The sequence below is a fragment of the Takifugu rubripes genome, chromosome 5 (assembly GCF_901000725.2).
Source record: "Takifugu rubripes chromosome 5, fTakRub1.2, whole genome shotgun sequence".
Classification (NCBI taxonomy): domain Eukaryota; kingdom Metazoa; phylum Chordata; class Actinopteri; order Tetraodontiformes; family Tetraodontidae; genus Takifugu; species Takifugu rubripes.
The window spans coordinates 1,075,001-1,092,821 of record NC_042289.1 but is presented as its reverse complement, the minus strand read 5'-3'; the positions used below and the strand labels follow the sequence as shown (position 1 = coordinate 1,092,821).

The 17,821-nt window shown below is 41.6% G+C and overlaps 1 protein-coding gene across 3 annotated transcripts in view; it reads left to right on the top strand.

Moving 5' to 3' along the window:
* Positions 1–17,821, top strand: part of rbfox1 (RNA binding fox-1 homolog 1) — a 203,428-nt gene that overhangs the window by 19,273 nt on the left and 166,334 nt on the right. For 2 of the 3 annotated variants that reach the window (XM_029836328.1, XM_029836330.1), the window contains exon 2: positions 11,849–11,893. The gene's annotated coding sequence lies outside the window, so the exon portion shown is untranslated. Of the gene's footprint in view, positions 1–5,408; positions 5,473–11,848; positions 11,894–17,821 lie in introns of all 3 variants that reach the window. The other variant, XM_029836329.1, reaches the window with a different exon arrangement.

Below are 17,821 nucleotides of genomic sequence, written 5' to 3'. Positions count from 1 at the left end.
TGAGGAGGCACCTCTCTGCCTAGGGTTCATATTCAAGAAATGCGCATTAAAAATTGATGGTTCCCACTTCTGTGTGCTTTGTCCTCTGCTCCTCTCTCTCTCTCTCATCATTATTTTCCCAGCACACTTCCCTCGATCTTCAGACGTAAGCTGACTATTGTCTGGCTTATCTAACTCGAGCTTAATCAGAGGCGCACACGCGCTGCCACAGTAAGATGTCAGAGAGGCGAAATGGGGCCAGGAGACGGAGGAGCGCTGAGAAAATAATCATGGAGAGGAAAGAGAATGTTATTGGAGCAATATGTGACCCACGTACGAAGACCCCGGCTGATCCGTGGGTTCCGTTTTGGGTTCTCTTTTACAGTGTTGGTTAAATTGTAAGTAAACGTATGAGCCATCTGTACTCTCAATGATTTTGGAACATGCAGAAAACCTCAGTGAGATACAGGAGCTCGACCTCTTATCTCAGAGATCTACAGCTATGTCCCCTCCCTGAGATTCAGTTCTAGTAGCCACGCTGTCAGTTATTATCTCACTTTTACTCCCGTTGACCCTTGTACGAGTGGCTGGAGCTGTTGAGATAATGACGGGATCCAGTGATATTGGTTCGGTTTGGACAGTTCGTATGAGCGCGTGCATTGTGCTCACTGACAGTCAATAAAGGTAAAGCAGTGAGCTAAGTGTTAACATTCTGCCATTTGTATATATTTGATAAAGAATAGCTCATTAATTTTCTTCCTCAACTGCGGCCGTAATTGGAACCTTTGCAGAACTGATTTATCTCAGCAGATAACAAGCCGGCCCTCACGTATCAACAGCAGCGCTGCATAAAACCCCTTTCAAGAAAAAATAATGACATTGACAGGGGGAAAAAATAGTTCCTTAATGCTAATAACTTTGAACGCAGTTTTTATTTCGGTCTTTGCAAGACTATTGACTATTCCAAGCACAGCTCGGGCATTAAAACATGAAATGAAACTCGAGTATGAGGAAGAGAGGGTGGCTTTTTCAACAGAAACAAACAAACAACAAGCGCGGTTATCCCTTTGCCAAGTCCAGAGTTGCTTCGCGAGCATCTGAAATGGTCGCTCTGTGTTCAGCGCTTGAATGAATGCCAGGCGATCCACTTCCAGCCTTCCAGCCATATGTTGCAGTCATCATTGCTGGTCCTCTGGTTGTCAGAACAAACTGGAGCTTAACACCGCCTCAAATCACCAGATCCAGTATGTTCATCCATCACTGTCTGGTTCGGATCGGCGACCAAACATGGGAACAGACTGCAGCAGTCAGGACGTAATAGGAGTCAGGAAATGGGCAGAAAACAACATTGCAGATCCATTATGCCGTGAATACAATCTGTCACCACAAGCTGTCTAAACTGCTAGCACGCTCTATTCTCCAAAACATCAAACAGTGGAGAGAACAGCTTCTTTCCACAGTCCAGAACCCTGGAACACTGAAACGCTGACTTGTTGTCCTGTATTGTAAATATGTGCGACCATCCACCCAAAGTCACTTTTATTAAACATGCTTGATTATTGGCTCCATTCTTATTAAAATTCATTGTAAACATCATTTATATATCTGTTAGATAAGTCTGTATTGTGTCATATGTTTTATATATTTTTCTAATTTTCTTGTGCAAAAAAATGTTCATCTCAATCAAAAAACAGAGGACGGTTATCGAACCCAGCCCAGCAATTTCCTTTTTGCATTATAATGATGGTCAGTTTGTTTAACGTGATTAATGTAAATGAGGGGAGCCCCCACTCACCCTTGAAATTGAAAGTGTGGATGGAAAAAGGGACTAATTGGAACACAGCTGGAGGATTTTTACAACTGCAGGGGGCGGTTTTTCAGGCATTGTTTTTCAAAGCTGCAACACAACAGGTTTTGGATGGTAGTGGGTTGCGTGGCGTTCTGTGAAAAAGGTAACAGCATGTGTGGACTGAGAAAAGGACAAAAGTTATCCTAAGTGTCATTACAGACAAAAAATACCCAATAAACTTTGATCCCTAGCCTAGAAACAGTTACAGCTCGCTAACTTTGTGGCAAATATCCTTTAAGAATGTTGAGATAATATTCTTGCGTGATGAGAAACCATGATTTATTCTTTTTAACAGTATTTTAACAGTGACTACTGGAGACAGAAAGATCACCTGCCCGTGTAGGTTGGCACAATGTCATGATGTCATGCTAGAGATTCATTTATTTAAAATATTATGCTCTATTTTTTATTTTTCTAATTGCAGTGGAAGATTTTTGTTCCCTTTTACTGTAAAATGCCCTTGGCCTACGTGATTAATGCTTTTCTGGCATTATGTTAAGAGCCATTCAGCTCCAACCCTGGGAAACAGGCAAGCAATTAAAAGTTTATTAGCCATTCAAGACCAAAAATAATTACTGCTCCTGCACCATTGTGTTTTACAAAATAGCTGCAAGCTGCAATCATAAGCTGTCTGTAGTCACTCGTGTCCACAAACACATCTTTCATTGCGTTGTGACACACTAGACTTCAACCAGAGGGCTTGAATCAAACACCTCTCCATTATCAGGAGAAGAAGATTGCCTTGATTTACTTCATGCCCTCCAGAGTCCTCAAATATAATCTCTTTTCTCTCCAGGTTCTTTTAAGGTTGTGGAAAAAGACATTATGTGCATATTTTATAGAAAAAAACCCAAAACCCAAGTAAGTACGCTTAATTACACTGTTGGTAAAGAGACAGAGTAGGTTGCATCATGGACGTGAGATGGCTGCAGCAAAGCTATAGAAGCTTGTTCTTCAGCTCATAGGACTTGAATAGAGATGACTTGAATTCTTTCTCCATTATTGACTCCATCCATCCATCATCCATCCATCCATCCATCCATCCATCCATCCATCCATCCATCCATCATCCATCCATCCATCCATCCATCCATCCATCCATCCATCCATCCATCATCCATCCATCCATCTATCCATTTATTTATTAATTTATTAACATTTATAATTATAAATAAATTGACATAAAATAAATTGACCCACCCACCCATCAATCCTTGAAGGTCTACCATAGTTTTATAAGTACAAAACCAAACCTGTTATTAGTCGTCCCAGTTTGAACAATCACAGTCATTGTGAGCCACAGGAGCACCTGCGTTACCTTGTTCACCAGAACTCTGGGTCGTTTGGTTGACGAGGTCAGCAAAGGTGGGAATTTAGTCAATATGCCTTAAGGTGAAACACATTTCAGATGTTGCCCTGAAGTTGGTCTTCATCATTCAAACTCTCAGCAATGTATTTAAATAAACTGGACTTTTTTCTAAGATGTGAAACAATTTTCTCTGCATCCTCATCTGATACTAGTTGAAATACACTTGCCAGGAAAGGTGGTACCGTGTAGGTTGCATATGCTCACCAACTGATGCTGAATATTTGGTGATTATATTAATTTAGAAATTATTATGTTGCAGGTTTTATCAAATGGTGACAGGGTATTGACCATTAGATTTTATGTCACATAGACGAAGACTCTTGTAGTCTGCAGTTCAATGCTGGATTCATTCTGTCATAAAAACCACGCAAGCTAGTTTCTTGGTATTTGCTCTTTCCAAGTAAGAAAGGAGAGTTGAAAACTTTAAACAGTTAAACTAGTTCATTAAGCTCCCATTGTTGTAGTTCTGAGCTTCTTCCACTGGTTTCAGTATGAGCGGAGCTACATATGATTAAAAGGTTACTGCCTACGTACACATCTGCCATGAATGTGACAATATTTAGCTTTAAGGCAAAGATTGGATTCAATGACACTGACAGTTTGACCAACCTTCCACAAAAACTTCTTTGTTTATCTACCTTTGTCCTTGACAAACAGCACTCGTGTCCAGTTGTTCAATCCTTAAGTCTGACAAACAGTTAACAGCCATCATGAACCTAGTGAGCCAGGCTTTTTAAAATCTGCATTATGTAATGCAGGTAGTATGATTACTACCCTTACCATGTGATTATGCAAGATCTGTGTGTGTGTGTGTGTGTGTGTGTGTGTGTGTGTGTGTATGTGTGTGAGTGTGTGTGTGTGTTTTGAAGGGACTCGGTTAACCCTGACTTGCCCTGAGGTGATCCAGTGCTCTTCAACTTGATTTAGTGCAAGGAGATCAGGAGATGAGAGGCTGCCCTGTGTGGGAAAAACTATATATCGTATATATACTCCCTGCTTTAAGACAGGCACACACACAAACACACACACACACACACACACGCACACACACACACACACAGACAGATGGTTGTGTTGTGAAAGCTTTGCAGGGCCGTTATCAGTGTACCCCGGCTGCTGTTGATGTATTATACTCAGGAAGTCATAGTATTACATTTAGCATCAAAAGAAAAAAACTTTTCTCGTTCAGAAGAAGGATTTCTATTCTTTTCTTAAAATCTAAAAACACAGAGCAACAGACAACGCATGTGAATCCATATCTGAACAGTCTAAAACAACTATAATTAAATAAGAAAAAAAACTGATGCAGCAGGGATGGGCGGAATATGGAAGTGGACAGATAATCTTTAGCCTTGCACTGTAGTTTGCTGCTACATGAAGGTCTGTGAGGTCAATACACGACTTCCAATGCTTTAAAAATGATCTAGGTATTCTACAAATTGTGTTGAGGCATAATATCTAATACATATTTATGTCTTAGACAGTATTTTTTCAGTTTTTGTTACTTTTTAGTCCTGCGCATAAATCTGGCTTCAGAATATTGCTGTTATGTATTAGTAAAATGTATTATGAAGATAAGACGCACAATTTCAGTATAATTGTAAGATCCTTTGGCCACTATCAAAGAGTTCTAGGAAAGACAATGCTGGGGTTTATTCTTGTTTTGTCCATTTGTCTGACTGGAGCCAGTTGGCTTTTCTGTGTGCCACATTATACAAAGAAGCACAAAAGCTCGTTAGCAAAGGTTATTTCACGCCATAAAAAACACATTTAGGCAAATGCTTTCCGAGATCTGTTACAAAAAAACCAAACCCACAGGATTACATTCAATAATCCTGCTACTGGTGCAATTTCTTTTCAAAGTTCTGTTTTAATGAATGTTTTTGCTCACCACTGTTTGGGAGCACAGCGAGCTCTCCTCACTGGATTCACCGAAGCCAACGGAGGTAAAATTTGGTCTTTGTTTGGTTTTTATTTGAAACCAAATCACACACCGAGGCGAGATAAATGCGCGGCCACATTTATGTTGACAACCCTTAAGGGTCCCATTATATCACGAATGGCTTAAAACTGTATGAATGATAGGTCTTGTGTCAGTATGCCCGTTATAATCCTTCCAACCCCCCTGTGGGAGATCAACTTGCTTTCATGGCACAAACAAGTCGACAGGAAACGGCGACCCTTCCCTGATTATTGTTTCTGACCTTACAGCGCGTCCACCAACACAAAGGCATCACGTTACTAAACAAGCATCACATTGTGGCAACATCAAACCGTAAGTCATCCCGATTATTATTGTAAAGATAACTGGACTTGTAGAAATAATGCAGTGTGTGAGAGAGATTGATGGAGCTTGTGCAGCTAATATTGTTGTTGCAGACGCACACACACACACACACACACGGCCATAGACACATGCACTCCTGCCGTATTTTGTATTTTTTCCATTTCCTTTTTTCCCCCTCATCTAATTTTACACTTTCTGCTTCCTCCAAGCTGCTCTCTCCTGCTTTGCTCTCATTTTTCCACTGTCCTTATCTATTTTCAGGACATTCATCTGCTGCTGGTCTCAACAGTGTTTGTGTTTTCCTCTGACTTCCCATATTTCTTTGGCTTTGAGTGGAGATGTTATCTCTCCCTTTACAGTCAGAAACACCAAAACATACAATCACGGGGTGGAAAAGGAGCCAGGTGAAAGGACAGAGATGCTAACCTTTTATTTTATTTCTGTTATGGTGTAGGAATGGGATTTAAGAGGGGATGGATAGAGCACACAAAAGGAGGAGGATAATGGAACAATGAATGCATCATTCAGCGCTGGTGCACTGGTGTACTTACTTCCAAAGTGACCAAAGATGAAGGTTCCACTGTCACAGCATCCTCCTCCACCTCTCCCGAGTTGCTTCTTGCTTTGTATTCATGCAAAAGGAATTTTTAATCATCTCTCGCTGCTCAAAACTGTCTGCCTGTCACTCTCAGGGGGTTACAGTTGCAGCACTTTTCCCCGTTGCCTTCTGTTTTAATGATATTTCAACTGATCTTTCTTGCAGTTTTTATCGTCTGTGAAGAGGAAATACTGCTTTTGCACAGGGGCAAAGGTCAAAGGGCAAGGTCAACATAGCATAATATCAGATATTGCAAATTCAGTATCTTGAGAAGGTTTTATTACACCCCTGTCTCAAGGATGAATCGGTTCCTCAAGGTGAAAGGTCAAGATTCCCCACACCACCATGGTCCATTCTGTATTGTGAACACATGACCTTAATTAGTTCTTCGGCACCGATATTCAGCTGGATCATTCTATTTTTGCAAGTGAAAATTCGCGGCTCTCTTGTGTCTTAGAAAGGTCATGTCTGATGAGGCTTCAATTATTAAAACTGTGTAACGTGTGCTGAGCGCTTGGGGGGGAAACGGAAAAAATAAATAAAAAAGCCAACACAACACCTTTAAATGTTGTCTCCCCATTCTAATCTTGGTCTATGTGTCGTGGAACCACCTGGCAGCTTCTCTTTTAGTTGGAATTTCTACTTGTGTGAATATGTGATGACTTTTGTGAACGTGAAAGTCGCGTCGCTTTGGTTTCAATGAGCTTATTTAGCTTAAAGTCTAATTAAACTAATTCTTAAACTGAAGTTGCACAAATATCACCCTGACGTGCCAATTGGGTGTTTTGCCGAGCTTCTACAAGTTCATAGGACCACCAGTCTGAGCCACGACTCAGCCTTTCCTGATCTTAAGGTTCACTTTGATTTTTTTAAACTGTAGTTGCAGTTCATTTTACAACAGAGCAGCTTTTCTCTTCTCTTTTGTAAAAATGTGTTTGATTCCTCAATTTCCCACCCTGGTTTATCATTTGTAAGGGATTCTTCCTCAAGATCAACCTGGCAGGTCATAAGCAAGAGGATCCCCACATACGAGTCTGTTCCTTGCTGTGGGTTTAGGTAAAACACCTCAAATGCTATTTTATTGTCAGTTTATTCAGTTCCTGTTTGTGAGCTTGTTTTCCTACCTCTCAACACATTTTTTATTTCAGTTGTTTATTTGGCAACAGGTGTGGTTCCAAGTGCTTCATATTTCAGAGGAGACTCTTTTATCGAGGCAATTTGAAAAGTCAACAAATCCAAAAATGTCAGGGTTGTACTTTAAACGGTGTGATAATCTAAATCTAATGCAGGGAAGGAAAAAGAATGGAGTGGTTTCGGAAAAGAAAGAGACTTAAATCAAGCTTATTTGCTGTTACTGATTCACTGAGTCAAACAATTTAGAAACGGAAGCTGGATTTTTCCATCTCGATCCCCCCCCCAAAAAAATCTACATCTGCTGCCTCTCATGGCATTTCATGTGTTGCTTATTCCATCATTTGCGGCCGTCATTCTGAGACGCGGCCCTTTCGGAGAGCTCAGCGTTCTCCATCTTTGTATAAAATCTGTGATTCAAGTTTGGTCCACAAATGGCAGGACGGAGCATTTGCCAGCAGAGCGCTGCAGCGTTACGAGTCGCCCGTCTCGATCATTTCCATGAAGAATGCAGGTGTTTCACATGCCATGCGGTAATTAAATGCGTAGCTTAAATGTGGTGTAATCCTGTAGCGGACAAGCGTGCTCCTGCACCTGAAGACTGAGACATTTCCCCACCATTATTGGGCTTATTACATTCCCAACACCTTTCACATCAGTAAGTCCATATCCAGCACATGCTGCAGTGTTGGAAACGGACATCTGTTCTGTGAGAGTGGCTCCCAGCAGGGAGAATCTCAACGAAGCTCTCATATCAATCGTGAAATGCGATAAAGTAAACAGAAGGTAAGCAGATCAAAAAAACAAAACAACAACAACAAAAAGCCTGCGACAGGCGCTCTGTCCTGAGGCTCCCAACAGGACGGCCCTTCAATCTGGATGCGCTTTTAATTTTTATAGATTCACCACAGCGGCTGTTCTGCTCATTGTGCTGCCCGGATGCGACTGTGCCGGGGGTTTTTGTCAAAGGCAGGTGGCAGAAAGTGGAATATGCATCTAAATAACCTTTACATCTGATGCCTATTAACTTGCAATGAGCTTGACTTTTTCCACTCAAAATGCTAATACCGACATGTCGGGAAGAAAGTAGTCATCCGTCTATGTAGTGCTGCTACTTGTTCAATTATAATACTAATTCAGAGGCAGTCTGACTGATGAGAGTTTTTAATTATAATCATGCTGCATGACCAGCGTGATAAATGACGGAATTAAGGGGCCTAAAGTTTGATAAATGTTGTTGATTGTGGAAATCAGTCCCATCAAGGCCAGTTTTATGTTTGTCTGCTGGGGGCGGGGCGGGGCTAATGTATGGCCTTTGTTAGGGCGTACACTATGTTATGTGGCATAATACAGCACTATCATGTTGGCTAGTGGAGCTATTATGTATCACAGTCATTTTGATTAAAATGTTGCATTTGTTAAATGGTTCTGGGATGCTTTTAATTCCTGATGGCTGCAGCCTCATTCTTATGTGAGTGGTCATGTCGTATTGATATGAGCTGCAGTTGTTAATCAAACGTATGCAAAATGAAATTTAAACTGAAACTATAACATATTCGAGCCACCGAGTCCCCCCAAGCATACTTAATGCCTTGTTAAATTTGATATTTTACTCTGCAAAATTGTCCTGATTGATGTTTGAGCTCCTCTAATTGGGCAGTCATCTGTAAAGATGGACCAGGTCTGACTGAGCTTCCTGATACGGATACGTCGCCCATCTTTATCCACGTAGATGAGATGCGATTGCTCAGAGAGTGCGCATCTCAGACCAGGTTTATTAAATTCAACTCCACAGCATAAATTCTCCCCCTTGCATTCAGCATGAAAAGAGCTGGAATACATTAGGCAACTGATAGCCAACCCTGCTACACAACATTGCTAATGGATATGTAGGTTATTTATCCATTGCAGCTGATTTTTAAGATGCTAGTTCCAAAGCTAAACCTATCGCCATCCCTGCACCCCACAGGAACAGGCTGCAGTCGTTTTGGGCGATATCTATTGATCTGAACTGTTCATTAATATGGTCCTATTTCTATACAGTTTTAGAGACAATTAATCTGGTTTGATTAATATTATCTGCAAATGCTTTAAGCTATTTTAGCGGCACCCATGAGGGCCACATTACTGTTCATCTGTTTTTGGACATTCTTTTAAACCCACCAGCCCGTCTCCCAGCATCTTTAATGCAGTTGAACTGGTTCAGTCACAACATAGAGTCCCGCAAGTTTATGTCCAGACCAATAAAAGCAGATATGAGTTAGATTGGAATTGAATGGGGGAGAATGAGATAAAAATGAGAGAGTGGGAGAGATGAGAGATTGATGAAATTCATTTCATAGCTCAGAGAGTGATGCTGGCACTGCTCCATGTCTGCAAATGGACTCATCTAAAAGAGGTTGGGGGTCAATTTACTTTCCATTCAGCTCCTTAAGGAACGAGTTCTTTCTACTTCAACCTAAAATACTTACGAACCTAAAGGAATGTTCTCTTAACTGGGATACACCTGCAATATTTATTACCAGCAGCAGTTAAAGAAGCGTGCTTATTTGCACATTTTAGCAAAATCAAAAGAATTCATTTATTAAGAAAAGACATTAAATAGATACAGAAAAACACTGAAGCCTTTAGATTTATTCATTAGCTGTCAACTCTGGTGAAAACACGAATGGCTAAAAGGTAAAATGAGCAGATTCCTGCATGCTAGCCTTGTTTAATAGCTCACCCCAACAGATGAGGCCTCATCAGAATCACTGCAGATTTTGCCAGGAGTCCCTTCTTGTTGTCTTTGTCCCTCAATAACGAGGAACTGATTTACTTTCAGGAATGCAGCGTTGGAGGAATAATAAAGGTTGTAAGGACTGGCGGTGACAGCAGAACCCTTCAGTTTTTACAGCGTTCTGCCACTCAGCAAGGTGTTTTCAAATGGGTTCGCCCCTTTAAGGTTTCCAGGTTTTTAGACTTTTGAGGATCGGGGAAGGTGGAGACCTCTGAGATGATTTGTCCAAAATTGGTCCATGTGTCCTGTGACTCCTTTGGATATTTGTAGATCTCCACTGACAACAAGGTTAACTTTGCTGTGGCGGCTCTTCAGAAGTCCACCGTGGACTCTGCTGGACGGCAGAGTCCGAATCACGAGGAGGAAATGATCCAGAAGGTGACTTTATCGGCTCCTGGACCTGCTCCAGCTGTTTGAACATGTGTGCTTGTTAAAGTGAGTCAGGGATAACAGCTTTTCGGAGAGGATCTGTTGGCAGGCCGGTAAGACCTGGCGTGCACGCGCTCGCGCGCGTCACACTTGCTCAAACACGCGACGCTCCACTTGTGTGGCTGTTTGTGTAGATGTTGGTGTGCCGGGGCGGCAGATGGCAATGATCTGCTTACCTGTGTGTGGGAGATAACTGGTTGATTAGGAAGATGAGTCAAACAGTCAATGATGAAATACGACTCGTGCAAACAGTAAACACCCCTTTCTCATTAAGATAGCGGTATCAGGCTGGCAGCGTGGATGTGCACTCTCACTGTCTGGCTCCAAGTGGACTGGTTTGTAGGGTTTTTGTTTGTTTGTTTGTTGTTGTTTACCTGTCTGTCAACCTAATAGTCTCCTTGCTCTGAAGCTTCTCCCTGTGTACCACGCAGCCGTTAAATGGGTTAGGTTAAATAAAAGGTGGCTGCATTGGATCTGACGCGAGGGGGAGTTGGGAGGCAGCGAGGGATGGTTGCAATTCAAGTTATGATCATAAGAGCTAGCTACAAGCGAGTGAGGTCGCCCAACTTCCTACGCAAGACAAATAAGCTTTATTTTCACGGCCACTTATTTTTAGGCAGCAGTAAAAAAGTACAGAACATGTTGCACAGAACAGGTGCATGTTGGGACAGACCTAGGAGTGCATTTCTTTTTTTTAGTAGGTGAACATGAGATCAGGGACAAGGCCAGCAGAACCCCCTGAACAACCCCCAAATACATCTTTTTTGGACCATATTGATAGAAATATTTGTCTATTTTTGGGCACTTTTTTGGGACTCCAGGAAATGTAAGGCCTGATTTTCTACAAAAACCTGGAAAATCACCTGTAATCACCACCGCGACAGCCTACACTCTCTCTTCAGGGGATTTTGCAAGTGCTGGCTGCTAGGGAGCGTGTGCGCACTGGTGCATGAGCTGCATGAGGAGCGACACTGCAGTGCACTGCTGTGGCATCTTTCTTCTTACTGTTGCTGACCCGTCCACGCACCCTGACACGGAAGGACGGGCCGGTGTTTTAAATCTTAGCTAACTCTGCATTAAGTGTCATTTTGTTGTCAGTTTGAGCACTTCCTTGTTAAAAAAGCCATAAACGGCCATTTTCAGGTATATTTTATCTACAGTGTTCCTGAAACACACTGTTAACAAAGTGAGTGTACTTCTACCACAAGTGACATAATGTCTACAACACTTGACTACAGATTAAGATGGTCTTCTTTTAAAATAAACAACAACAAATAAACAGTCCAATTCGATGGCAGCCTTTTCTCCCCGCCTTCCATTGTGAAATTTCAATTTCTGCATCAATTGTTGGGTGGACTGAAGATAATGTTGATACATTTCGAGTCTGCTGACGGATTCTAAGTAAATGTTGTCTTTCCCCCCCACAGTTGCTGGAAGAGAACAACAACTGGAGATACAGCGACAGCAACTCGGTGAGTCCAGCAACGTCAGGTTGCTTGTGATTTATCGGCTCCTCCCGTTTTAATTCACCTAGTCCTCCCCGAGTCTGGCTCCCAAAGCCCACATTATCAGCCAGTTAATCCTTCTTTCTCTTTAAAACAAAACCTTTTTATCCAGCCACTTAGGTTAATGACAGATCATTTTGCATGATAACAGGGTCAGCGAATAAAGTTTGTTTTCAGGGATAAAAGCAAATGACTTTGAAGTGTGTTAAATGTGTAAAATCACAATAATCTAAGAGTTTTGGGTCATTTGTGGTGTCCGGACCTGTGATGAAATGATCTTCTGCTGGAGTCATCTTGGCCAAATAATCAGTTCATATCAGTTTCAGTGGAATCGTGTGCACAACTTTTGTGTAGCGAGCTGCTTTATTAGACATGAGATACACGTGTTATACATGTATAATATATAATAATATATTATACATAATAATATATAATAATATATTATACATAATATATCTTCATTTACAGCACTGTCGTAAAAGTCAGAAATTTTAAGTCGTGTTTACTTCTTCCTGCGTTAAATTTTGTGGGGTTCTGTTTCTTTCAGCATGGCTGCTTGTAACCATTGTTGCTAGGTTACAGACAGCCATCCTGAAAGGAGCGCACTAAACTCAGCGTAAGCTCTCTGTTCCGTCTGGGTGAAATACACACCTTGACAGTGGAGAGTGCAGGTGATGATACCTTTCTGATTTTTGGCTGTGCAGTAGATCACAGATCAAAGAATAAATGTACAAATGAATATAGAATAATAAATCAAAAGAATGAATTAAGCAAAATCACATGTCAGAATTGTTGTTCCTTTCACAGATGAAAGAAACAACAAACCTAGAATTGTGCAATTGTCTTCAAATCATTTCTTCTTACTTCTTACATAGTTTAAAAGCTACAATGAAACCTCAGGTGTCCTCAAACCCCCCAAATGTCTCTGCTCCAGGACTCTTGATGTCCCTGTTCTGCTATGATTTTATACGGGTCCATTAATGAGTATCTATGCCTGTACTGTAAATCTTTCCTTTCTCTTTCTCACCTTGAGCAAGAAGCTTAGGGCTGGCTGCAGATCTTTACCATTCTTGTCTTTGTTGTTGTTTTGTAAACAGCTCACCTTCATTTGGTTACTTGTTGCAGTCCACGAGCCAAGCAGTAACAGTTAGCAATAGCGAGTTAACAAATTCTCATGCAGTACTGCCACTCAATGGTAATTCAGCTATTCACCGCTGTTCTGTCAGACAATTAATTTGACATCTGCTCCATGGTTCAGTTTCAGGTTAAAGTGTGCTGTCAACATCAGACTGAAATGAAAATGTGTTTCCTGGGGTGGTTGGGGGAATACTGAGTGAGGGAGAGAGAGAGACAGCGGGAGTGTGACAGAATGAGTGTGTGTAAAACTCTCCCGGAGCTCTCCAGGGTCCTAAACAGCTGCATCGACAGATTATCTCCAGTAGGTGGCGATAAAATGCCACGAAAGCCAATCCAGCAGCACGTAGGCACAAAGCTTTGGTGTGCACACAAAGAAGCTTCCCAGATGCGTGGAAGCAGCTCATGTCGATGACTCCTTACACATCCCCATCTAACATGTTTGCATTCAGATGACCAAAAGTGGAGCATAACTGGAGCATATACTCAACCTTTATATAGTTTTTTGCCATATCGAATAGGAATAATAATAGATGATCAATTGCATGTGTTTAAAACTGTTTTGAATTTTAGTTAGTTGAACACAGGTTGTAATGTATTATGATGATGTTGGAACTTAGTTTCAGACGACTGATCAACAAAGAATTCTTGTGTCTGTAACGACTGGCAATTATCAGTATTATTGCGCTTACTATGAACGACCCTCAAATAGAACAAACCATTACAAACACAGCAGAGACCACGAGGACCACAAATAAAATGTTAATAAAATCTTAATGAGACAAATTGAAAAAAAAGCTGCGCTTGAAGAAATGTACTGTTTGATAATAACGACTCTACTTTTACTAAATTCAACTTAACTCTCTCTCTCTCTTTATATATGTATATACACACACATATATACACATATACACACACACACACACACACACACACACACATATATATATAACCTTTTTTAAAGCCTGTGCTTCTAGGTGTTCTTTACACCAGTCATGTAATACAATTATTGGGCTGTATGTGTACCTCTGTGTGTGGTATTGTACGACTCGCTGTTCAACTTGTGTAACAGGAGCACTCCTACAGAGCAAAGCCTGGTTGGAGAGAAGGGCATGAAGAGATGCTGGTGGGCAGAAAATAGCAATGAGCCACAGCTTTAAATAGAAAAAAAGGAACGTGTGTAGTAGAAAAGACTGTCAGCGAGTTAATCTGGCACAGTATTAAGGGTCCAAGAAACTTCAAATGGGAAAACCTTTTGTTCAAATGAACCATTATACAGGCAGGCCTCGGGGGGGCTGCAGCAGAAAAGGTCTTTCTCATTCCTGCTTCTTGATTATGAATGCCGCTGGGGGATATTGCTGAACTTCACATTATTTGCAGTAGACCAGAACCTTTTTGCTTTGATAGCCCAAACAAACTCACTTCAGTCAGCGTCGTGTCCTCCAGCATGACTCCGCTCAGCACCTGAAGAGGCTCTTAATGCAGAGGACAGGGCGTTTAACCACCACTCAACTTCCTGAAGTATCAGCGGGGAGTCGCCTGAGAAGAGGAACACTTGACCACCAGAAGCCAAGACAACAAACGCGGGTGCATGCCACAACGGCGCTGGCAGACCCAATACAGGCAAATCGCAGTACAAAGACAAACTAAAAGTTGCAACTGATATTTTGACTTTTGGTCCACCGGCCAGTTAAAACTGACCAAATGAATTAGCAAAATCCTGATAGACTCTCTGGAAACATATAGTCACAAAAATTCCATGTTTATGGTCTAAGTAGTTGCATCGTTTGTGCGTTAAACTACACAAACATTGTTTGAGATACTGTATCTTGCCTCTCCTCCTGAAAATAATCCCCAAAACAACCCAAAGCAAACACCCCCACAAATGGCTCACAAACAATATATATAAATGGCTTGCTATGATCATTTGCTAGTTAGTATGAATTAAGTAAATGTAGTTATAGTAATTATGATATAATAATTTGCAATGTATATGGAAGTAATAATTAACACAATAATTGTTCAAAAACAGGATTATTTCCTGAAAGTACCTGTCCCTGAAGCTATTCTTTTCTTGTTTGTGACTTATTACTGTTTAAGCTTGTTTGTAACCACGTTGCCTGAATGTAGTGTCATAGAGAACATCCTAAACATAAAGTTTACTTCAACGGAGGCAGCATAATCCTAAATGTGATAATTGTTCATGAGCTAAGTGCCCAGGTAAAATTCACAGAACGACCAGCAGGGGGCAGAAGATTTCCAGTTTGAAGTTTTGCATTTGCGTTAATGGGCATGTGCAGCCCGCAACGGGACTTCATCAGTTAATTAGTTTTTCTGCCGTATTTTTACTCATAGCTAGTCGGTTGGGGAATTCTCTCTCTCTCTCTTTATCTCCCTGTCTCTCTCTCTGTCTGTCTCTGTCTCTCTCTCCCTCTGTCTCTGTGCCTCTCTTTTTCTCTTCATCACTGTATCTTCTGTATCAGCAAATTATACTACAGGGAAATCTCCCCCCCCCCCCTCTTTTCTCTTAAGTAACAGCCTCCCTCTCTCTGCCCCCATGCTCTCCATCACTATTTGGCTCCTTTTTGCTCTTCCACTCCCTCTTTTCTCTCAGTCTCTTTATCCGTCACTCGCTCCATAAGCCTATTCCCCTTGAAGTGAGCTGGTTATGGATGCTCAAGTTGTCGGCCTGAGACCAGAAGATTATTAGGAGGATCTATGATTAAAGAAACACTCATTTCCTCTATGGCTGCGGAGAAAAGTTTGCCAATCAGAGCCTTTTAGTTTCCTCAACACGTCCGTTGGTGCAACCAGACTACAGGACATGCTGTTGAGCAATCTGGCATTAAAGGCAGGCGCAGCGGTGTCTGTAATCACAATATGAATCATTCTGTAAGTAAAGACTTTCAATCTGAACTGAAACTGCAAACTTGTGCATGTTCAGAGTCACCAGACGGCGGAAGATCCCGAAACCTCAGAATTTGATGCTTAAAACAAGGACTTTAAGCTTTAAAAAAATGCACAGCTTAGAAAACCAAACCAATAAAAACTGTGCAGCACATGTTCAGCTACAGTACCTGTTGAAATTAAGGCCACAGTATTTATGCTGGCCGCTGTGTCGCATTCAAACGGTCTTTCCATGGTGCCCTTTCCCATAGGTGGGTAAACTTATCAATGGATAAAATCATTTGAAAAAATAGGAACAAAAAATATATAGTTTATTTGGCCAATAGCAAACTAATAACAAAATAGGAGAAAGGGTAGATGGGAGTCAGGGCACGTGTTGACTGTCTTGTCCTGATCTCCTGCATTAACTCTGGCTTCTGTGGCATTAGTGTGTTCTGTCATCGCAGACCTAACAAATAGTATTCTGCTCCACCTGGTTTATCTGCATGACAGCCCGATGTCAGTTGAGATGAAAAGGTTCGGTGTATCTGCTGTTGATTTGTATGTGTGTGTGTGTGTGTGTGAAATGGATCGTGGCTGTACCGGAAGTAAAAAGGTGACGTCTGCATAACGCATGAACGTGCTCTCGATGTTGGCGTCGCCGTCATACAGCGCTTCTGCTCTTTTGCCCTCTGTGGTTTCAGAAATACATTAGACTGGCAAATTATATATTTTTTCAAAGTATTGATTTTGTCATTTATAAAATGCTGAACTCGTGTATTGATTGCTGGCTGTGTCGCAAAGAGATGGCGGCTCACTTTAGCTGATTTAGCCTTTAGCTGACTTGGGTTTTTGATCACTCAGAAGAGTTTTCTGTTTCAAAATGGATGTTCCGCTGTGGTCACCAGGGTGAACAGGGTGGTAGAACACATAAAAATGACACAAAGGAAAAGTACCAGAAGTAGAGTACACTGTCAAAACTTTGGATATGTAAGATTTGGCTCCACAGTTCTTGAAATGAGGGACAAATAATTTGTTGTCTTTTATTTTTTTGGACTCTGTTGTCAACACTTACTCCCTAAAACAGACAAATTTGCCTTCTCTCTATTTCAGAAGTTCTCCCAGCTTGTCCTCAACACATCATCTAGGTTGAAATTTGTCCATGTGTGGTCTCAGACAGTGATTGGTCAGAAATTGCAGGGGGCGTGGCTAATGCACGCCGCATGCCACTTTCTGCTTTTGTGAAGAGTCTACAGCAGCGGTGGGCAAATCCAGTCCTCGAGGGCCGGATTGTGTCCTACAGGTAAACACTTTCACCTTGGTGAAAGCGGTTTCTCCCTGGTAGGATGCAAAACCTGGCTGGATTCTAGCCTTCGTGGATTGGACTTGCCCATCAGAGGAGGTCAAATCCATTCCTTGAGGGTTGAATTCAAGCTGGGATTTACATCCTACCAGGCAGGAAACGCTTTCACCTAGGTAAATGGAACCCCAGGTGACGCGTTTACCTGTAGGACAGAAAGTCTGGCTTGAATCTGGCACTCGAGGACTGGATTTGCCCACCTCTGGTCTACAGTGATGGACAGCTGGCTGAGGCAGTGGGGAAGTATGAACATTTGAACATCACATCTTATGAGGCCTTTACTGACATGCAAATACAGGATAATTTGTAGAAAATCTTAGCCTAAATGTGCACAGTCGGTCGCAAAAGCTGATCATTCAAATTTTTGTCAATCCCACAGTGCTTTGCACATGACCAGTACAGGTGTGGGAGGGCCTGGTGAGGAATTTTCAGGACATCTGCACTCATTTTCATAAAGTCTGAAACATCTGAAGTAATGTTGTTCTTGCCACCTCAAAAAAATGAACCATACACTC